General features: G+C 49.1%; 1 long non-coding RNA gene across 1 annotated transcript; it reads left to right on the top strand.

The window, feature by feature from the left end:
* On the top strand, window positions 1–23,881 carry LOC125090148 (uncharacterized). The gene is made up of 3 exons (XR_007124218.1): window positions 1–103; window positions 11,947–12,045; window positions 23,459–23,881. It is a non-coding gene; the product is annotated as an uncharacterized LOC125090148 (long non-coding RNA).

Genomic DNA, 23,881 nt, shown 5'->3' with positions numbered 1-23,881 from the left:
TTGGAATATCATACTTCTTAGAACCAAAAGACGCAGTGGAAGCCGACAGTGGTGGCTGATTCATTCCTTGGTTCCCCGTCTGCTCCTCCGTAATGAAGGCTCCGTAAGTAGACAGATTTGGTGTGTTCTGTTCACTCCGGTCTGTAGCCTCAGTCCCCATGTGGCTACCTAGCAGGTGGCCTAGAGCGGAAGCTCGCCTAGTTCCTGGGCCAACATTGAATGAATCAGTTTAGCGATAAATAGAGAGTAACAGAATTAGACAAGGGTTAGATCACACAAGGCCACGTAGCTGGAGGGTTCGGACAAGCCCTCATCTTCCCCACCACACACACCTCCCACCGGCCTCGTCATAGGATCTTCTGTGGGGAAGGGCACGGAACTGTGGGGGAGAACCCGAGAAATGACAGAATTTGGAAATGTACAGTCTTTGAAAAAGCCTCTGTTTCTCTATGGTTTAGTCCAGAACCCAACTTTGATTCTCCCGATGGGAGGGCTGTCGTGTAATTACCAAAATCTCCTAAGACACTGACATGGAATCATCTGACTTCAATGTTGAGATGCCAAGATCTCGGGACCAGAGCCCAAGTGGCTGCAAACCAGGGTGGGTGTGACAGGGGACTTTGCCCACCTGTGAGAGGGACGGGCCTGAGCAAGGCTCCCCATGTACATAAGGGCGCCACGCACAGCCCCAGCCTGTAACCCCACCCCGCGCCCGCACCCGTGATGGGACCTTGCTGGAAATAGGGTTGCCACAGAGGGGATCAGGTGAAGACGCGATCATTAGGGAAAGCCTTGATCCACAAGAAGAGGGGAATCCGGACACAGATGCAAACACAGGATAAATCAAGCCACTTGGGGACAGCAGGCGGAGATTGGAGTGAATGATGTGCCTGCAAGCCAAGGAACCCCCTGGATTTCCAGCGTCACCAGAAACTAAGCAAGAAACACGGAGCACAGTCTCCCCTCGAGGCTTCAGAGAAAGCAGGGCCCTCCCAGCCCCTTCTTTCAGGGTTCCAACCTGCACGGCCGTGACAGAAAAAATTTCTGTTGTTCTCATCTATTCCTGGTCATTTGTCACAGTGGCCCCTGGAAACTCCTACGTGACATTGCTGAGATGATCTCATTGTCGGGGTGGCGTGTGCGACACAGCGTAGCTGGTCCGGATGACCCACACAAATACTAGGACACGAGTATTCACGCCTCGGACCAACCCCCAACCCCCACACTTGAGAAGTAAACTCCTGATGCCAAAGGCTCATTTTAACCTTTTAACCTGCACAAAGCTATTTTTATCCCAACCTCCAGCCCGGTTTTGTGGAGCTTCGATTAACAAGGTAGCTGAGCATTTCTGGAAGGTCTCGACAGCACTACATAATTCGTCTCCTGTGTTTGCTGGGAGGCAGCATTGCACAGAGACGGGACTCCCGCTAGGAACTGGCTCCTGTCCGGGGTTTCTCACTGTGGGGTGGGGGTACCACTTAGCAGCCTCCGGGGCGCCGACTCCATGCAGAGATCCCTGCATAAGTCCCCTGGGCCTGTGTCTGAGCGGGGAGTTGGGGCCACTGCGTTTTTGGTGGACTTCCTGGGAGAGTCTGGTGCTCACACCATGAACCCCTGACGTGCTCTAGAGACTGGATAAATTGGGGACAGGCCCTGATTGAAGAGAGTTTGGGCACCAGGGAAGACGTGAGAGCCAGTGTGAAGCCCCAAGGAGAGAGAGCACTGGGCGCGTTTGGGGACCGGCAAGGAGGCCAGTGTGGCTGGCGGGGAGCGAGGGGAGGAGCGGAGACAGCAGGTGGGCTCATGAAGTGGTCAGAGGCCAGAGAGCGTCCTGGACGAGGCTGGCTTGGCGTTTGCAGAAAGGCGGCAGAACGGACGGGCTCGGGATGGGTCTGGAGTTGACAGGATGACAGGGCTCCCAGATTGCATGTGGGAGGATGGAGAAGGAAGAGGAAGCAATTATAGCTCCTAGACACTGACAGGATATTGGATGGTATTAAAGAATTATTAATTCCTTAGCTGTGATAATGGTATTGTGGCTACGTTCTTAATTGTCCTTACCTTTTAGAGGTCCGTCCTGAAATCTTTATAAATTAAAAGAGTTCTGAGACTACAAAATAATGTGAGAGAGGAAGGCTTTGAGGGGGAGGCGGAGAAGGAATGGGAGCGAAACAAGGTCGGCCCTACGATGATCGTTGTCGGTGCTGGGCCATGCTCAGTCTGTCGTTGGTGTGTTTGGAAGTTTCCATGATAGACGTTAGAGGAGGCCCCATTCCCGAATGGGAAAGGCTGTGTCCCTGTGATGTAATATCAAGAAGTGATTGTTTTCTCGTTAATCCCCAGATGGTGTGTTGGTACCTTCGCCTCCTACCCACTCCTTGGAAAGACACCAGGCTCTCCATGCACAGGCAGGAGTAGGGGACATACTGTCCTCTCTGTGGACAACTTGAGACCCACCTGATTTTATATTGACCCGTGAAAGTCAGGAACAGTTCCCCGTAGGCCGATGCTTCTCAAAGGGGGTGGTTTCGGCCGCGTCTGAACACGTGGAGATAGACGGACACATTTCTGGTTGTCAGCGCAGAGGGTGGAGGTGCTCCTGGCATCGAGGGGGTGGCCCAGAGACACTGCTCACCCTCCTCAGAGCGCAGGGCGGGCCCACAACCAAGAACGATCTAGCCCCAGATGGCGATGATGCCAAGACTGAGAACCCCTGATCCGGAGGCTGCTGGATCTTGGAAGGATGAACACAAGTCTTCGGAGTCGGGTAGACCTGACAGCAAGGAGAAACTCTCAAAAATTAGTACACCAGGTTTCAGAGAGTCAGAAACACTGACCTCAGGTCATGCCGGTCTCCCCTCCCCGCTTTATTTTTCTCTGTGTGCATACTACATAAGCTCCTTGTTTATTTTATATCTCTCACAAACACACACACACACACACACACACACACACACGTGCGTTCCCTCCACTAGAATTTAAGCCCTTTGAGGTCAAGGATTTTACCCATTTTGTTCATCGATAGGTCTCTAACGCCTTGCACGATACCTAGCACGTAGAAGGATCTCATGCATCTTTGTCGAATACTGACATCACACTGACAGCCCAGATCCCCACGTGGCCCATCCAGCCGTACATGACACAGCCCCCCACCTTCTCCTCCCACCTCATCCTCCAGCACTGCTCAGTCCTCTTTGTGCTCCACAGTCACAGATCCCTCGCTGCTTCTTAAACATGCCAAGAATACTCTGACCTCAGGACCTTTGCACTAGCTGCCTGAACATTCTCTTCCCCCACCATCCTCATGGCTTATTCGCTCCTTTCACTCAGGCTTCTAGTTAGTCAAAGTCACCTTGTCAGAGCAGCCTTCCCTGACCTATCTAACTGCATAGAGCCCCCACGCCACCCCTACTCCCTCCTCCTCCTCCGGTTTTGTGTTCCATAAACCTTTTTGTACCAGAGATACTAAAGTAATGAGCTTGCAGAAGTTTTCATAATATAGTGCAAGATGCTAAGCCTCCAAAACCTCCCAGATGGGGCCTCTGCCTTTGTTATCACTTCCATAAATGACTTCTGAAAACAGAGCAGCTGAACCTTGCTGCACTGGGAGACTGGGTACAGTTTGACCCACGCCATTTGACAGATGAGGTCAGCGTGGTCACATGCAAGGGTCCAGTGCTGTCTTGGCTGCTTCTGAAGGATCGCCCAAGAGCCTCTGGCAGCCACAGCTCAGCCCTAGTCACGTTAGAATCTGAGCACAAAGTTGCCAGATGTTTGTTTGGTTTTTTTTTTTTCCTTTTAAAGAAGTTGCAAGTTTGGATTTTTGTGTGAAGGTTCCTAATTTTTAACACCAAGCCTACACCCTGCATGGTAACAATCAGCTGTAGCTAAGAGCTGCTGCCCATTTTTGAAAGGGGGATGAATTCTTCAGGTCACCACAGGCCTCACCCATAATGTTTTGCTCATTTGTTTTACCTGTTTGGCCTCTGACAGTATTTGATTTTTCAGCTCCTGGTTCAAGGATCTTTTCAGCTCCTGATTTAAGCAGTATAACGTGGCTGCCACATAAAAACAAAACATGAAACATTTGAAAGACTTAAGTGTATTTTGGGTTGCATCAATAGAGGTATGATGTCCAGGAAAAGGGAGGTTATATTCCATGTCTGGTCCGCACTGTGAGGTCTTACACCTGGAGTCAAGGCCGCCATTTCAAAAAAGATAAAGATGATTGGAATTTATTTGTAGAAGACCAGACAGAAAGGTTGAGGAATTGTCCTTATTCTTTTACACCCCTCACCCACAAAAAAAGACTTGTCAGGGATATAAGCACTGTCTTCATATGCCTGAGTGGCACAAAGGGAAGAGAAACAAGATTTATTTTGTGGCTCTACTGGGAAGTACAATTAGAGCCAGTAGGTGGGAGATACAGAGAGATAAATAACCCCTCAGCATCTAAAAACTGAATGTTCTCATTGTCAGAGCCAAACTGGAAGGGAATGAGAAGGAGTGACTTCCCTGTCACTGGCAATAATCAAACTGAGGCTAGATGCCATTTCATGGGTCTATTGTAGAGGTGATTGAGGCCTCAGAAATAAAGTTTGGAGGGGGGGAGAAAGCAAAGAACAGAGGAAGAGGAGGACAGACAGACGGACTTACTGTGTGCCCACTGTGCGCTGGGCCTCCGTCGATGGCCACATTACCTTTCTGTCCCCTTCCGGATTTAGACACTGGATCTGACCATTTCCTATCTGATTGCAATTAAATTACAGTCTCGGGTCAAAGTGTGTCCCACACGTCCCATGTGGCCACAAATGCAAATTCAACACAAATTCCAAAGGGGTTGCAATTAGGTTCCTTTCTGAAAGGGCAATGGGAACCAGAGCAAGGAAGCAGATCCAAAAGGTCACCTCTGCCTCGCACCCAGGTCCCCTCTGCGCCCTCTTGACAGCAGGGAAATTATCCGTCACTTGAAAACAGAGACACCGCAGGAGTGGTTCATGACAGCCATGTGGGCTCCCCCTCTTGCTCCGATCCTAAGCCATGTTCACAGGGGAAAAAAATTGTTTTGTAAGACAAGCTTGACAGCTGTGTTTTGTAAGACAAACTTGACAGCTGCCCGTTGTCGGTGAGGAGAGGCGATGAGAAATACTCAGCAATTGAGTGTTAACTAAGAGAGTCTGCGGCAGAACGAGAGGTCCGGGAGATTCACTGGGAGAAAATTACATCCTGCTGAGAGCCTCCTGAGCATCTCACTCCATCCCCAGTGGGGACCTTGACCTTGGATCTTGAATTAGAAAAAGGAGAAGAGCCCGTGTGATTGGTCTCCTGCCGAGGCTTCACCGCCCGCCAAGCCATTGTTAGAATAACCGCCAATGGGCTCCTTGAGGAAGGAGCATCCGACATCCCTCCCTGCTCCCGCTCTCCCGAAAACACTCAGGATTAAAGCCAAGCTCATTAATCTGTCTGTGATGTGTCTCCTGCCAACTACCCCAGCTTCCTCCTAAGCCCCTCTCCACCAGGCCACTGCTGGCTTCCATGGCCTCCCTCTGAGTTTGGGATTCCCCGAAAGCAGACCCTGGGACAAGGATTTGGACAAGATCATTTGTTCGGGAAGTGATCCCAGGAGACACAGTGATGGAGAAGAGAGAAGAGTCAGCATCAGATGCAGTGACGAGCAGGCTCCCCTCTGGGTCCTGCTGGAGACCATGACCGTGACTACAGCCGAGCCTCAGAGTCCTCCCACCAGGGCACAAGGAGTCTGGGATATCTACCCACTGTTGTCATTTCCCAGGGCTGCCCACAAAGTACCACTAACATGGTGGCTTAAAGCAACTTCTCTCTCAGCTCTGGAGGCTAGAAGTTAAGCTGTTGGCAGGGCCTTATTCCCTCTGGAGGCTCCGGGGGTTGGGGGTGGGGTGGGGGTCGTCCTTGATCTCTTTGAGGGTTTAGCGGTTGCTGAAAATTCTGGGTGTTCCTGGGCATGCAGCCATACCACACCCATCTCTGTCTCTGTGACACGTGGCATACCCCCCACTACCCTACCCCATGAGTCCCTCTCTGTCTTCCCACTGCCTCCTCCAAACACCAGACATCACAGCGAGGACCTCACCCTCCTCCAGGTGACTTTCTCTGAACTAATTGTATCTCCAAGACCTATTGCCAAATGAGGTCACACTCTCTGGCTCCAGAGGACATAAATTTGCAGGCGGGGACACCATTCAACCCTGCATACCTCCACCTTACCCAGGCAGCCTTGTAGAGTGCGCAAGGCCAACAGCTGTCCTGCCCCACCATCCACTCACTCTAGCCACACTGGCCTTCTCAACTCAGTGACATCCCCTCGCACATGCTGTTCCCTCTGCCTGTGATATCCTTCCTCCTAATATCCACAAGGCTAGTCTCTGCTGTTTCAGATCTGTAGTAGGCTCCTTTCAGATACAAGGAACAGAAACCCAATTCACAGTAGCTTAGTCCCCCAAAGAGGAAACTCATTGGTTCTCGTAACTAAAAAGGCTCCAGGGAAGGCTGGATTTGGGGATTTGAAGCATGCCCTCGGTGTTCGGTCTTTCTCTGACTCTCAGACACATGGGTCCAGGATTGTTGTCAGAAGCCCCAGGCTCACATGGTTATGGCAGAACCACAGGGGAAAGGCAGCATCCTCCCCATTGGCTCTGGAGGAAGAGCCTAGAATGGATTCCGACTTCTCTCGGACCATGTGTGTCTGCCTGGACCATCACCATGGCCAGAGGATTATAGTGCTAGACCAGGTCTGGGTTACATTCCTACAGCTGAGAAGAGACAGCTTCACCTAGTCCACAGGGAAGGATGGAGTCTCCCTAAAAGAACCTGTGTTATCAAAGAAAGGGAGAAGGTCAGATTAAAATTAGGTGTTAACCAAAAAGTCCAATCCTATGGTATGTCCAGAGAGCCCTCCCCTGACCTCCGTTCTTATCCCAGTTCAGCCCTGTGTTCGTCCCATGAATCCACTTCTTTTCCCTCATAGCACCTGTAACTTGTTTATTTTGCTCATATTTATCTCTCTACCACCTGCCTTACCTACTGGACTACGAACTCCATGAAGACAGAGGCGATGCCTTCACCTCTGGAGCCCCCCCACCCGTGTCAGCACATGCCTAGACCACAGTAGCCACTCGATCGTTGCCCGGCTTTTTTTTTTTTTTTTTTAAGATTTTATTTATTTATTTGACAGACAGAGATCCCAAGTAGGCAGAGAGGCAGGCAGAGAGTGTGGGGAAGCAGTCTCCCTGCTGAGCAGAAAGCCCCATGCGGGGCTCGATCCCAGGACCCTGGGATCATGACCTGAGCCAAAGGCAGAGGCTTAACCGACTGAGCCATCCAGGCGCCCCATTGCCCGGCTTTTATAAAGGAACTCGGGGATTATTCATTCCAGGGATGTGCAGAGACGGGTCTCCTGAGACCCAGCCCAGCCCAGTGCACAGGAAAAATAGCCACCTCGCTCACGGCTGTGGTCAGCGGTGCTGGAGTGATGCCAGACCCCAGCGCGTCTCGCATGGCTCACGACCCACCTTCGGACTGTCCCCCATGAGCTTTGACCCCCGACATTTGCCTGTATCTTCCTGTTACTCAGTCTGAATCAGTCCAGCCTTGCACAAACCCTGGAGTGTTGAGCGGCCACAAGAGCCAGGTTCAAATCACAATCCTCCTACTTAACATTTCCTGTGGTTGCAGGTGAGATTCTTAAATGCAATGAGAATCCATTTCCACGCTGATTTTTTTTATAAAACTCTTTTCTCTCCCTTTATCTTTCATGACGATGCTGTATTTTATGAATCCTTATAAAGTCTTCTAGAAGTCTTCCTGGAACGTGGTGCAGTATAAATAAAATGTATCTGCAGAACAGAGATAATATTTACCACGCGGGGCTGCTGGGGGAATTAGAGATAATGTAGGCAAAGCACCTGGCAGACACGGTGGCCGTTATTATTATTTTTGGTGAAGCTGAGTCTCCGCAAATACCTTCTCAGACATCGAGCAGGAAACCAATTTCCTTGAAAATAAATGTCACAGATATGAAAGGGCTGATCCAAAAATAAATACAAAATCTCAAATCAGGATGACACCCAGGAGAATGGTTAAGTTCCTGAAATGGGTCCTGGGCTGACCCAGTGGACCCCTCCAGGTGGTCAGGAAGGTGACGTTGAAGGTGAGACGTAGCAGACGGGCCATTTTCATGGCCCGTGACCGAGCCAGAGACACCGCTGGGCTGGGGGTGAATGAGGCAAACAGGAGGCACAGACATTGCCAGGTGATCACACGGAGAGGTTGGGAAGAAAACAGCTCCACAGTGAGCACAGAACATGGTGGGGAACATGGCCACAGAGCCAAAAAGTAGAAAACCAACCAGAGTTTTTCATGGGAGAGTTTGAAATGTCAGAAGAAATCAGAGCTACACATCGATCCAGCTCTGGGTGTTCAAGTTTATAATCAATAAGAAAATAAAGATCATGACACCTATCCCCCCCCCACCCAAAAAAGGGGGGGGGGCATGATGAAGGGTACTTTTTAAAAAAATATCAATTTCAAGAAAAATCAACCAAGGAAACAGAAGATGAGTTCTCTGCGATCCTCACGAAATGATGGCGATAAGAGGTACCTTAAAATTAGAAGTAAGGAAAAATTCAAAGAAAAGTCTATGTAACCATGAAAGAGGAACAAGTGAAGGATAGGGAAGGCTCTGGGGGAAAGGAGAAACAAAATGTCACAGTGGTGAAAAGTCACTCTAGAAAAACAGTGAAAACACAGGACGTAAAGGAGAGCTTTGATGGGACTCAGAGAAACATGGCAACATTTTAATAACTGTACGGGGGCAGGTGTGGGGGTGAGGTCAGCGGGACCGGAAACCAGCCTGCCACTCGCTGGGCATTGTCAAGGTGAAGAGTGAGGTTCCGGCTACTGGAGACCAGACTGTTCTCATGTCAGAAGTGTAACCATAAAATGACAGCTTTATAGCTAAGAAGCCAACAAAGGAAATAAAATCAAATCATAAAGGGTACCCCAGGTAAGGCAGAAAAATAGAAAAAGGAAACCAACAGTCCCTAGGTGAGCTGAATAGAAAATAGAAGATAGACCAGACCTGGAGTACCAATATCACATTAATATAAATAATCTAAAAACCCTAGTTAAAGGGCAGAGATTATCAGGTTGGGTTAAAAAACAAAAACAAAACAAAACAAAAAACTTAACTATATGCTGCCTACAAGAATGAAATGATAAATATAAAGGTAAAAGGACGGGAAAAGATGGGTCATGCTAACACCCATCAAGAGAGTCAGAATATCACACGGTGTATCTACATTTTTGCTCTACAGAGCAAAGCCCATTACCCGGGAGAAAGAAGTACATTCCAGAAAGATGGAAGGGTCGCTTCGTCAAGAGGACATAACAGTACTAAGCTATCATCCCCAGAAATGGAGCTCAAAACATAGGAACCAAAACTGATAGAATTACAAGAAGGAATAGACAAATCTATAATTATACTCAGAGGTCCTCCCAATAATTAATGTGACAAGTAGACAGGAAATTTCAAAGGTATTAGAGGATTTGAAGAATGCCATCAGCCAACTTCACTTAATGGATATTTATGGAAAAATTGGGTAGCCGTACGCATGCAATACATTTTCTCTGAAGTCGGAATGAGACGCGTTCCAGCTGCAGCTGTACCTCTGAGTCACAGTCCTTAATCTCTTGGTCCCTCCATATTCTTGTCTGTAAGACGGAGGTAACATAAACAGCTAACCCTTTAGGTTGAGGCAGAGTTAAACGGGATGGTACGTATCAGATACTAAGCACAGCACCCTAGGAGTGAACAGCTCACTGGCCAGTGGAATCCTAGCTGAAAATGATCCCAAAATTCCATGAAGCTCACAGCCCACAGTGGGAGACATCATCAAATCCCACGGGAGCTCTAAGGCAGGACCTACCTATGGGCCCATAGTAGGGGGGCGGGGACCAATTACATCTGAAGAACTGCATGCCATCCTCCAGGAGGCACCAGCGATGACGCTCCCAGGTTCCTTTGGGCTCTTGGTTCTTGGACCACAAGTAGAATTTCAGTTGTCCTGTGCACGCTTCAAGCCCAGGGTGTTATTGAAGAGGAGGCTGACACGCTCCCAACATGGGTGACTGGCCTTGGCATATGGAGGTATTTTTAGCAGCTGATCTCTGAACACAGCCAGATGTTTCCTTGATGTTCACAATGCGACGTCCCCTTGAGGAGTGCCCTGGTTCCCTCACGGGGTCTCCAGAACAGCTTGGAGAAGAAGTGACAATCAAAAGACACTGCATCAGACAGTTTCGATAATGTTGACTTTGGAGCAACTGATTTCTATTCATCTCCGTGTAGGCTTCTTGTTGCCTTAGCAAAGAGATGTATTTTCGGAAAGTGATCTGTAAAGGAAATCCAGCTTCTCCATTGACTTTCTTAGGAAATTGTAGATAGGTTTTCCCTGCAGAAACAAAGCCCAAAAACAATTCAACATCAATTAAAAAAAAAAAATTACCATGGGCGGCCAGGTTTCCGGCTCTTTTGTTGGTGGTGTTAATAGAACAGGTGATTTGGAGGACTTTTCCAGAGCGCTGCACTATTTTGCATGAATTCCAAAATCCCTTTTCTCTCTTGCCAGGAAAAGAATTGTCTTATTCATGCAACAAAATTATCTCGCAGGTCACAAGTCTCCTGGCACTCCCATTTTCAAATTCTGGAGTTCGGCTCTCGCTCTCTCTCTGCTTACATAATTTGCTAGCACTGCCAGAAGTGGCACCAATATTACACTTTGCCGGGAGGGACCACCTTGTAAAAATGTGTTCCAGTCCCCAAATTGCTTCAGTGTGTGTAAAAAAGAGTTCTAAGGCCTAGTTACCAATTCCACAGGCTCATCCTTCACAACGTGGTGTTCTTAAATGTGGTTTTCTTAAAATTAGGAGTGCGCGTGTCTGAAAATATCAGGAAGAAATTCAGCAGAAGCTTAGTCAAGCCGAGTACGGTAGTCAAGGGCACCCTAGGATTGGGCATGCCAAGAGAAGCGTGACAAGAGGCTCTCCAAGAAGAGAAAGGAACTCCACGGATCTCAAGTCCCCTTCCTTGTGCAGACGAGCCAGAAGGAGTCCACGGGGCCCCTCCGTGGCAGGTGGCATGGCGAACAGAAAGGGGAAAATGAACTCATGGGGAATCATGTGCTGGGGAAGCTGGCGGATTCCCTTCCCAACTCACCCTCCTCAAACGTCTTCCAGGTCCGTGGACTCCCCATGCCATGCACACGAGCTAGCCTCTGCCCAGAATGTTCTCCCTGCCCCCCCCAGGGGCCCCAGTTTGGCATTCCTTCCTTCACACATCCTTCCTGACCACGCTTTCCCCCAGCAGGGATCAAAGGCGTGGATGTTAGCTGAAGTGGTGGGAACAGATTTCATTCAGAAACCACTGCCAGTAGGGGAAGAGCCAGGTCCCCTTCTGGTTGTGCCAAGGTGGCCAGGAAATGGCAGGAGCTTGAGCAGAGACAGGGAAGTGAAAATGTATACGAAGAGGGAAGGGGGGGGTCGGTCCGTGGGAACCCATGTGGGTTTGCTTCCTGAGGCTTCTGGAAGTTACGGGGCTACCCTCCCCCAGAGGCTGGGTGTCGGGCCGTGGTGGCTGCCTGTCATCAGGTGTTGGCTGAAGCAGACAGTAAATCAATCAAGGGCATACACCCCGTAAATAGATGAGCCCCCGCGTTGCGCAGGAACCACCCTCCCCGTGGTCCCACGCCCGGCCAGTGGGACACTTTCTCCTCCCATCCCTCGGTCGCTCCCATTCAGGCCCTGCTCTCTGACAGCACTTCTCTGTGGGCTGGTCCCTGCCTGGAAGAATCTAGGCCAACTATCTGTTCAGAGAGATTTACACCTTTTTTTTTTTTTTTTTTTCATTTTTAGCTGAGATGTAAACATTACGGTCAAACTGTCGGATCGAATCCAGGAGACCCAGGCTCGAGGAGGAGAGTGGGACATCGCACGGGCGAGGACGACAGGCAGGTAGGGACCACGTGTGTACGCCAGAAGAAGGGGGACTTGCTCCGGAGGATCGCAGTTCTCAGGAGCTGGGGCTGAGAGGCTCCCAGGGCTGTAAGCCCTTGAGGAGTGAGGATAGCACAGGGTCTATGGTGCCAAGACCTGGGTGCAGAGGCTCTTCTGCTGGTCATCGGAAAGGTGTCCCACCCTTAGCCTCCAAGCCCTTGGCTGCTAGAAGAAAGGGGGCTGTGAACAGGGGTCAGGAAGCTGCAGGGTTGGGACATCGATGAGAAAAGACAAGCATAAAACACCCAACGAGGTGACTCCGCGCCCCCTGACGTCCTCCTCCTGCTCCATCTCTTGGCCGGTGTCCAGACCCTGCTCCCAGAGCTTCTGGGGGCTCCTGGTTTCCTATCAGGACAGGGCAAGCAGGAAAAAGAGGGAAGGACCAGGAGCAGGGAGTGGAACGGAAGAACGCAACAGGGAGAAACAGAAGGGGGGATGGACTGCTGTGTCTTTCCCAGTTTCAAAATAGCAGGTGCTTATTTAAAAAAAAAAAAAAAAAAAACTTAAATAGAATAAAGTAAGTCACATGCAATCCTCCTTACACTTTTCTGTAGTTCCTTCTTACCTTCCTAGTCACAGGTAAGGGCTTTTAGGTGGGTTTTTATGTTGGGTGTAGGTCCTCGATTCATCTGAAATTAGATCTGTTTCCGGGTGTATCTGTTCTGCCTTGTGGCCTGGCAGCAAAGAGCAGAATTCTGGAGTCAGACGAGCCGGGGGTGGAAACCCAGCCCACGCTCGAGCTCCGTGGCCCTCGGGTGCGGCCTGTGAAGTCTCTGACTTCCGTTTCAACGTCTCTCAAACGGCGCTGATAATAATGCTTCACGGGGTCCCCCAGGAGTGAGCATGTTACACAATTCCTAGTACACGCTGAGAATTGTAATACTAATTCACTAATGTGATTATCCCTTTGCTCTGTTCTAACCATTCATTCATTCAAGACATGTTTGAATGCCTGCAACGTACCAGGAGTTTCCGGGCCCTGGTGTCACAGGAGAGACCAGGAAAAAGTTTCTTCTTTTTTTTTTTTTTTTTAAGACTTTATTTATTTATTTGACAGACAGAGTTCACATGTAGGCAGAGAGGCAGGGAGAGAGAGAGGAGGAAGCAGGCTCCCCGCTGAGCAGAGAGTCCGATGCAGGGCTTGATCCCAGGACTCTGAAATCATGACCTGAGCCGAAGGCAGCGGCTTAATCCACTGAGCCACCCAGGCGCCCCCAGGAAAGTGTTTCTTGACCACAGCTTGGTGTGTGTTATCTTGATTTTATTTTGGAATTGCCACCAACACACACACACACACACACACACACACACATATTTACACACTCTAGTCCTTGGTAACTCTGCTTCCTGGTGGAACTTAGCTATATTGCTGGTTAGGGCGTCCCTGCTTTTCCAAAAAGCTTTAAGAGTCTTGTTGCCAGTCTTCTAGGAAAAGCAGGTAAGAGGCACGGGCAGCAACAGTGTTTCCAGAATCCTATTTTTTTGTCCTTAGCCATTGGCTCCGGGTGGAGATTTCTGGTACCAGAGGCACTACAGTAACTTCCTCCCGGGTCACCAGCACCCCACCCCTAACTCACACAAAACACCTGCTCTCGTGAAGTTCCCACTTCCTGGTACTTGGGCCAAAAGCAATGGGGCAAAATGGGCATAATTCTCACACCCCTTGCTTCAAAGGAGTGCCAGCCTGGATGAAACCCTTCTCTCTGGGTCCCCAGAAAGATGACTGGGTGGCATTTCATCCCAACAGGTACCCCCACATCCATGCAAAGAACTTAGGGTCTCTTCCTGCTTTGGGAAAAAAGACCCCAGTTCTGTCTCTTCAAGTTGCTGCTCTCCCACAAAATGGAGGCCCAGGATTAGTCTTCACCCCGTCTCTGTCATGAACTGATGTTTCAAGTCTGCACGTATACACTTCTCTGGAGCTCAGGGCTGGCCGCCTTCCCTCCCCAGGAAGCTCTGTTGGTACATTGAAATGACTGGGAATGCAGTGTGATTTTCCAGAAGGAAACCCCCACCATTCTGATCTGTGTTCACCAAAAAGCCAAATGGAATGAAGCCCAAACCTGGTGTCAGAGAGGGTTACCTAGAATGGTCACCCAAGCTGGTGAGCTCAAAGGCATGCGTTGACGCTGCCCCGGTCCAACTCTGGTCAGGGCCCCCCCATTGACAGAGCCAAGACTTTGATCCCGTCGCAAATTTCTGTACCGCCCTGCACTTCTAAGAGAAATAAACACTCAGAAAGCACGAACGGGATGCCTTCTGTTTTCTCGTTAGGGCTTTCCACATACGGCTCAGGTAGAAAATCAGAATCTTCATGCAAAGCCCGGCAGCCCTGCAGGCCGAGAGGATTGGCGTCTGAGGCTGAGTGTGGCATGCTGGGGGGCATCCGGCTCGGGACTGAACTCATCACAGAGGAACAGAGAGAGGGGGACAGTGGGCTCCTCAGCCTCTGCCTTCACACACCTCCAAGAAAGCATGGCTGTCCTGGTTTCTCATTTATTCCTTTTAAGAACCTTACGGGGGCCTGACAAGTAGTAAGGATTGAGTAAACGTTGAAGATGGTGGTGATGGTGATGATGGTGGTGATGTTGATGGTGATGGTGGTGATGTTGATGGTGATGATGGTGGTGATGGTGGTGATGATGGTGATGGTGATGATGATGATGGTGATGATGGTGGTGATGGTCATGATGGTCATGATGATGATGGTGATGGTGGTGGTGATGGTGATGATGGTGGTGATGGTGGTGATGATGGTGATGATGGTGATGATGATGGTGATGCTGGTGGTGATGGTGGTGATGATGGTGATGATGGTGGTGATGGTGATGAAGATGATGAGTGGGATCAAGACGGTGCCTGGCAAGGAGAAGGAGGAGGCATCATTAAGCTGCGTTCCCTGAGGACAGGAACAGTGTCTTAAAAGCGTAGGACCTTGTCAGCCTTGCACCGCCTTCCCAGGCACCTGGAACGATCCCTCGCAAGAGAAGACACCATAGAAATATTTGTTGAATCATTGGACCGATGAGTTGAAGAACTTCTCTGTCCCTCTCCATCACCCAGCCTTAGCAGATGCTCAATCCGTAACCCTATCACTTGACATTCATAAGTGACCCACCTCGTGGGCATGTTGAGCTCCCAGACACTCTTGATGCCTCCACTCTCTCGTCCTGTTAGCTTCTGGCCAAGGAGGGTGCGGACCGCTGTCGCCCAACAAGACATGGGTAAAGAACAGCCCGGATTGATGGTTTCCAAAGACCCAGCCATGGAGTGCGCCCTTAATCTGAATAAGGGGCACCCTTGGGCCTGGCTGGAGTCCCTCTGGGAGGATCCAAAGCTAATTTGGTGCTTTTGGGCCTTCCTCCTGCACTTTCCGTAGGAATAAAAGCAACTTTGGTTTCCCCTCAGGCCTATAAATAATTCAGCCCCATTTGCGTGTCACTGAATCTCTTTCAGCAGGAAGCAGGCAAAGGTCGGGGCCAAGTAAGTGTCTCTCCAATGTTTGTGCATAATGTTAAGGAGTATTTTTAGGGAAAATGGTGTTCAGAGGAGAGATGAAGAGAAACAGTGAGGAAATTGTGTTCAAGCGCGGATGTTCCCGAGTGGATTCGCGGGGGTTCCCAGCCCCACACCCCAACCGCTCCCACACAGCCAGTCCCCAAAGGCAGTGGGCAGCCTGCAGTGCTGACCTGGAGAGGGGTTCATGAGCATCACCCCCTTAAAATGGAACGGAGCTGCTTAAGCTTTTCCCAGCCCAGAAGGGAGCCCGAAGAGTTTACATCCTCATTCTGAAGCCTCCAGATTCTAGAAGGACTTTAAAAAATAAAAGAAGGAAAAAGGGAAGACTCTTCCTGAGTAAGAATTAAATGCAGGAGTTGCTTGCCGGCAGAGGGCAGGAGACAAGATTATGGGGCTTTGAAGATGCCTGGTTGTGTGATCTCGGGCAAAGGACTTATTACGAAAATTCAGATTCAGAAGCTTTGGCGCGATGGAAATGCTCCCTACCGTTAGATATTCTTTGAAATATATTCTAGGCCGTGATTTCCAATGGCCAGCCTTCCAGAAGTACGTGATGTGGTTTTGATCTGTCAGGAATGCCTCAAGAATTCTGCTTTGTGGATGTCACGCTTTCTTGTTCCCTGGTCTGTTGTTCCATGTCCTCTCACTGCTTCTCCTGTCCCTCCCAATCTCTTGTCCCTCTATGGGACTTTCGGGAAGAGGAGGAGGGGCTGGGTGTGCTCATTCCTTATTTTGGTGCTATCCCCTGAAATCGATTAGCCAGGGAATAAGGCCCCCACGGGGGCAGCTCCCTGTAGGATAAATAAATTCCACCCCTAAAAAGAACACCAAGAACAGAGAATGCCATCTTGGTCATGAGAAACTTGAGGCTTCAGAGAAAGGATGTGAACCCCTTGAGAAAATGCACCTAGAACAGGGCTCCTTCCCCTGGGATCCACAGAGCCTCTAGGTGTCCTGGCTCTAATTTTGGGAGTCCATGGACTTGAATGGGAACAAATTAGGAAAAAATTTTCAATGACCTCTACCTGGATGTTTCCATTTCCTTCAACTGAACAGAGACAACCAGGCATGGAAGGACTTACTTTATCATGACTTAGTTCCCAAGGGAAACCAAACACACCTTCCTGTCGCGTTGCAATAGTTGTAGACATTGTAAAACATCATTTGTGCTCAGTACAGCTCTGAAGTCTTGGTATTTATTAGATCTGTCAATAGATCTAGTCGTTTGATGCACTAATGAGGAAGTATGTGTATTAATTCTGTCACAAATTGGTATTTTTAAATATTTTGCGGCAGTAAAACTGGTTCCCTATGTGATTCTTATCCTTTTATTTTATGCATTTTTTTAAAGAGAACTTTTTTGAGAAGAGATCTGTCTTCACCCATCTTACCTTTGCCCCATGTTGCCAAAAAAAGTTAACATTAGCAAAAGGCCACGCTGCCTTCCGAATGTGTCTGCCTGGAACTCTGAGCGCGGGGCCCCTTCCTGGGACCCCCTCGGTCTCCAGGCTCGTCCCGTCTTGTTCATGCTCCACTTACCGTCTCCTGCCCTTCCTCCATGTTTTTCAGGCCAATTAAGAGAAGGAGGAGGAAGAGAAGGAGGGGGGGAAAAAAAAGCAACAAGAACCCCAACAGTACGCCTTGCAGCTGACCTAGTTCTTCCCTAAGAGTTCACATCCACCCTGTCTGGAGTTTAGAGGACTAGAGAGGCCAGAGGGTTTGGGCCCAAGCTACGCAGTTAGCAACGAGTAGGTCCAGGGCTCCATGTTGCCCCATGGCCCCCTGGCCTCTGAAAGCCATCCCATCCTCACCAGCCCCCCGGTCTCTCTGCTTAACAGCCACCCTCCCAAAGCATCGTGACACCTACATTGGCTTATCCTTATCTTTATCCAAGGTAGTTTATTCTGTGCAGTTTTCATTACTCCAGAAGGAGACAGAGGTATGATGGGGAAGCCTTAATATCTAGAGGACCATGTCCGTGGCACTGGGGCAGGAGCCGTCTTGGCTGGCTGGGAGCGTATCAGTTAGGACAGGTGAGGTATGCTGCAGAAACAAATGACCCCAAAAGCCCAGAGACTTGACAGCAAAAATATTTGTCTCTCGCTCATGTTACGTGTCTTTCAGAGGCAGCTGGGGCTGTGTTCTGTGGCTTCTCTCTAGGACCTACAAGCCCCCACGATCTGGGGCTTGACTTTGGCCGAGGAGAAAAAAGAACTTGGCTCTTAAACCTTCCGCTCGGACGTGACTCGGGGCACTCCCACTCACGTTTCATTGGCCAAGGCAAGTCCAAAGCGTGGTATCTTTGGCGGAGGGCGAGGAAGCCAAGATGCTAGTGAGTGATGCAACTAGTTTGGGGGGAAGCACACAGAAAGGGGCTCCCTTCTGACTGCAAGCTAGATGGCTGCAGGTTTGACCTCCAGCGATCAATCACATATTTACAAGACCGACCCTTGCTGCCTCTGATCTGCGTGCATCATAACCTTTAATAACTGTGATGACGGCAAATTGCCTTTTAAAATTATTGCCACTTTCGGGGCGCCTGGGTGGCTCAGTGGGTTAAAGCCTCTGCCTTCAGCTCAGGTCATGATCTCCAGGTCCTGGGATCGAGCCCCGCGTTGGGCTCTCTGCTTGGCAAGGAGCCTGCTTCCCCCTCTCTCTCTCTGCCTGCCTCTTTGTCTACTTGTGATCTCTCTCTGTCAAATAAATAAAATCTTTAAAATTATTGCCACTTTCAGAGAGTGTGTTTAGAGCAGAAAGCTCCCTCCCCTGTTCCTTCTCCCCTCGGCTCTGACAGGCGGCACCTCTGAGACTCTGATATGAGACTCTGATACTCCTTGTTCGTCGTCTCTGTTGTCCCAACCATGGCCCACGACACACAGTGGCTGTGCAACACAGACACAGCCACTCGCCCCGAAATGCTGACAATTTGCGAAGACTGCATCCTCTCACCCTCTGAAGGCAGCGTCCGCACCCGCCCGGCAGACACTCTTCCTGAACCCTGTTCTCTAACAAAGGGACTGCTCTGGGCTCATCCCTGTCCCCTCTGAACTGAAATGCCACATGGAGAGAGAATGCCAATGCGGCAAGCTGGGTTAGCAGAAGGAGCTAGGGAGCTGTGGCCAGAATGGTTTTCTTCTTTCCCGCTGATGAATGAGAAGCTGGCCGGGCTCACTTCCATCTCAGGCAGGTCGTGGTGGAGAAGCGTTCGTGATGTGATCAGGGGAATGGATTTTCTCGTCCCTCCTCTCACTGAACCGTGCCAGCTCTGTCAAGCCTTGTGCAAGGTGGATGGAAGGACAAAGAGCTTGGCCACAGGGAAAGTCCATGGGTGATGAACTTGCTGCGATGACGTAATGTCATGGGATGGTGGGGACGTGAGACGGCGAAAGTCATAGAGGTGTAGGTGTACACACCATCCCATAGGTAGTTTCATTCGTTTGGCTCATTTTCCCCACCAAGTTATGATGAAAACTGCCAAGTGCACAGCAATGTTGATTCATTAATGTTCTCCTAATCATGATCTGCTACTGATCTGTCCTTCCCTCCATGCATCTGTCCATCCCTGAGTCCCTCTGATTCTCAGTTCATTTCAAAGTGAGTTGCAGACATCAGTATCCTTCCTCCTAAACACTATCGCACGATTGTCGTTCAGTAGAGTTCACTATTCATTTCTGGATTTTTTTTGTGTGTACAATTTACATCCGTTGAAATAGACACGTGTCAGGCATACATTCCCTTGGCTTTGACAAAACCATCTATCAACATAATCCAAACCCCTTTGAAGATCCTGAAGATCTGAAAGGGTCCTCTCTCCCTTCCCGGTCAATCCTTGCCCTCGCCACTGCTGAGGGTTGCTTGTTCTAGAATTTCAAAGAAGTGGATATACTCCACATGTCCTTTTATGTGCCTGCCTTCTGCTCAGCACTTTGTTTCCGAGAATCATTCGTTTTCTAAGTGTACCAGTAATTCGTTCCTTTCTGTTGCTGAGTCAGTTTTGGTGGAGTAAATGTTTGTTTAATGCACTTTCTACAAGGCAACTTTCAGAATTAAGCATTCCGTTTTAAAGAACATGCATTGATTGTTTTTCTAATTCACTGACATCTAAAAATTGGGAACTTTCACATAAAAATCTAGAGGGGGCACTGGGTAGCTCAGTCAGTTGAGCGTCTGACTCTTGGTTTGGGCTCAGGTCATGATCTCATGGGTCATGGGATCAAGCCCTGTGTTAGGTCCATGCTCGGCAGGGAGCCTACTTCTCCCTCTCCTCATCTTCCTGCGGTCCTCAGAGCTCCCTACTGATCCCGTCTGGGCAACTTCATTCATTTACGTCCCCTGTCTGCCCCAAAGGTAGATGATTTTCTGACTCTTGTCAGTAGTGACCAAGTGCTCCAAAGTGATCATAAGGGGCGCCTGGGTGGCTCAGCCGGTTAAGCATCTGCCTTTGGCTCAGGTCATGATCCTGGAGTCCTGGGCTTGAGCCCTACGCTGGGCTCCCTGCTCAGCAGGGTGTCTGCTTCTCCCTCTCCTCCCCATCTGTGCTCCCTCTCACTGTCCCTGTCTCTGTCTCTCTCAAATAAATAAAATCTTTAAAAGGGGGAGGGGATAGATTTATGAAGGAGGGGACAAGTAAATGAATGTGATCTCATTGGCTGTGTTGCACCCAAGATCCCACATTCCAGAAAGAAGAAGACCCCAGCTTTGGAATCAGTTACACCTGCGTCCAGACCCCATCTCTATGTTGCATTGTCTTGGGCGCGCCCTCCCTTCACTTCCCTCTTCCTTACTGTGCGGATAAAAAAACGCGAACTTACCAGTTGCCAGAGGGATCGATGAAGATAAACATATTTAGCCTGCCGAGCACACCAGGATGGTAGTTCATAATCATTGATGTCGTCATTATTATCATTAGCTGGTTCTCTACAAGAGAGGAGGTCAGCCCGTTTTTCATCCTGTCTTTCCAGCAGTTTGGAACCTCTGAATTCTGAGAGACTGTGGTTGCGCCTAATGGAGGGGACGAATTTCTTGATCCGTAGGTCCTCCTTTCTCACCTGAGTTGGGTCCCAGATAGAAGCCATCGCAAAAGCAGAATCCAGGCAAATAGGCAGGAACTTCGTTTCTCATGTTTTAGAGGAGTTGGGACAAAAAGACGGGAGATCTGTAGAGACCAAGGGTGGAAAATGTCATAGGAGAAATGCAAGCAGCAGACCCCAGTACATACATGACATTAGCATATACGGACATCACACTCCCATCAGTGGGAGAAAGACTGATTACTCCATAAAGGTAACGACTGGGAAAGCATCTGGAGGGATAGAAAGGGGGATCCTAATTCTGCACCTTGCACTACAATCCCAGATGGAGAGCCAAGACTTAAACATAACATAATGCAGCCATTAAAATACGAACAGAAAACATAAAGGGTTTTCTTTTTTTCTTTTTTTTTTTTATAAAATCTTGTTGAAAAGAAAACATGAAGCAACACTATAAGTTAGCATCCATTTATAAAAGAGAGATACCTTTGAACAAATAGATAAGCAATTTCTGCCTTTAAAAGCCACCAAGTTTAAAAAGATTTATGACATAGTGGGGAAAATATTTATGCAAAGCGAAAGGAAAGGTCACTTGCTAAATGGAAAGAAATCCTGTACATCCGTTCAAAAAAGGCCAACTGCTCAATGGAAAAATGGACCAAATGTCCTTCATTTAAAAATAAAATATGAGGGCTCCTGGGTGGCTCAGTGGGTTAAGCCTCTGCCTTCAGCTCAGGTCATGATCTCAGGGTCCTGGGATCGAGCCCCGCATCAGGCTTGCTGCTCAGCAGGGAGCCTGCTTCCTCCTCTCTCTCTCTCTCTGCCTGCCTCTCTGCCTACTTGTGATCTCTGTCTAATAAATAAATAAAATCTCTAAAAAATAAAATAAAATATGAATAGCTCTTTAACACCTGAAAACACACTCACCCGCTAAGTTATAAGACACATGGACATGAAAGCTGGAATCTCGCCTCGAACTTCTCCGTTGCCAGCGTGTTCTGCACTAGATTCCTTGACCCGTTGATCTTAGAACTTGCAGTTTGTACCACCCTCTCCCCACTTCCCTCACCCCCTACCCCTGGCAACCGGCATTTTACTCTGTTTCTGTAAGTTTGGGTGTTTTTTTTTTCTTTTTGGATTCCCCATGTAAGTGAAATCATACAGTATTTGTCCTTGTCTGACTTACCTCCCTTAGCCTCATACCCTCAAGGTCCAGCCGTGTTGTCGCAAATGGCTACAATTCCTTCTTTTTTTTCTTTTTAAAGATTTTATTTATTTATTTGACAGAGAGATCACAAGTAGGCAGAGAGGCAGGCAGAGAGAGAGGGGGAAGCAGGCTCCCCGCTGAGCAGAGAGCCCGATGCGGGGCTCGATCCCAGGACCCTGGGATCATGACCTGAGCCGAAGGCAGCGGCTTAACCCACTGAGCCACCAGGTGCCCCTGGCAATTCCTTCTTTTATGGCTGAATTATACTGCATTGTCTGTCTCTGTGTGTGTGTCTATCAGGTTTTCTTTATCCGTGCATCTGGTGATGGACAACTGAGATTGTCTCCGTGTCTTGACTGTTGGGAATAATGCAGACATGGGGCTACAGATCTCTCTCCAACAGAGTGATTTCGTTTCCTTTACATAAATGCCCAGAAGTGGGATTGCTGCATCATATGGCCGTTTTATTTTTACTTCCTTGAGGAACCTCCATACCGTTTCCCATGGTGGCTGCACCAGTTTGCAGTCCTACCAACAGTGGCCCAAACTTTCAAAATTAAAAATGCACATACTCGGTGACCCAGAAACTCCCCCGGGGAAAGTTATCCTACAGTCACACTCAGACTCGTGGGAGATGGTGCAAACACAAAGGTTATGTGCACTATTGCCGGCAAGAGCGAAACAGTGAGGATAACCTAAAAGCTATAAATAAGTTTTGGGGAAGATAGATTATGGTACATCCTGGAAATGGAATACTGCTTTGGAGCAATATAGAACAATCGCCCAGAGATGTTGTTAAAATTGACCAGGGTGGGAGGGGACAGGTACAGAATGGTGACTGTAGTCAGCGACCGCTGGGCACAGGGGAGGGAGGGAGGGCAGCGGATAACACACACGTGCGCAGGCTGTATCTGGAAAGACAGGAGAGACCAGTACCGGTAGTTGACTCTGGACAGGGAAGCTGCCTTGCTGAGGCTGCGTACCCTTTTAAAGTTTACACCAAGTGCATGGATTACCTATTCATTTTTTTCTTAATTTAAAAGAGAGTACAGTTGCTATCTCTGGGCCTTTTAAACAGGGATGACTGTTTTAGCAGACTATCACAAAGAATGCGCAAGCATTGTTAGCCTGGTCCAAATATATTCTCCTATAACCCGGGAATTCTAGGAATTTCCTGAAATACATCAGCATCGGCTAATTTCATCGCACTCAAGATGCAGAAGGAATGTCTATTAGATGTGTCGAAGCATCGCGGGCTTTTGACCTCCAGGTCTCCAAATCCATTAGCACAGAGCAGAAGGGAGTCGCTTGGGGTCCCCCAGTCTCCTTCCGTGGCCTCCAGAGCACTCGGGAACTCATCCCACCCACAGTTGATGGTCACCCAAGTCCCAGGGACCATCACACACACAGGCCTGGAGAACAGAAGGCGATTCTTAACATAAATGGAATTTGGAGCTATTTCCAAAGCTAGAACGCATTCAGACCGTAATGGGAAGGCATTTTTAGCTTCCAAATGGTAACTGACATTTGAGGGTTTACAATCTGCCAAGCTTCGACATGAATTCTCTCTTCTCGTTTTTACCATGATGATGCCTCTCGTCTTTTCCATTTCCAGGTGAAGCCGCGGGTGCTCAGAGATGTTCAAGGTCACAAAGTGAGACTCAGACTCAGGCAGGCTGACTCCAGAAAGCCTTCCCTCTGTCCGCCCTACACCGCTTTTAAAATCACCAAGCCCGGCCTCCCACCTGCCCGTGGCCACCGTCTTGCACAGCAAAGCCCCAGGTGAGTACACAGTGGGCGGCCGGGGGGTAGGGGAGCGGAGGAAGGTCTCCCTCAGGGGGAACAAATCGTCTGTTCCTCTCCCTTTGGGACACCACCTGCATCTCCAAGCAGCAAGGTCAAGGTGTGCCCTGAAACCATGAGGGCAAACGTGGTGGTCGGGGACTGGGTTTCCGTGATGACCACTTCCCAGCCATGTAACTACAGCTCCTCCCCAGAGAAACAGAACCAAATCGGTAGAGAAAGAGAGAGAGAGACA

Source organism: Lutra lutra, chromosome 18 (genome assembly GCF_902655055.1).
Source record: "Lutra lutra chromosome 18, mLutLut1.2, whole genome shotgun sequence".
NCBI classification, from domain to species: domain Eukaryota; kingdom Metazoa; phylum Chordata; class Mammalia; order Carnivora; family Mustelidae; genus Lutra; species Lutra lutra.
The sequence above is the reverse complement of the archived record's forward strand: the minus strand, read 5'-3'. Positions and strand labels throughout refer to the sequence as shown.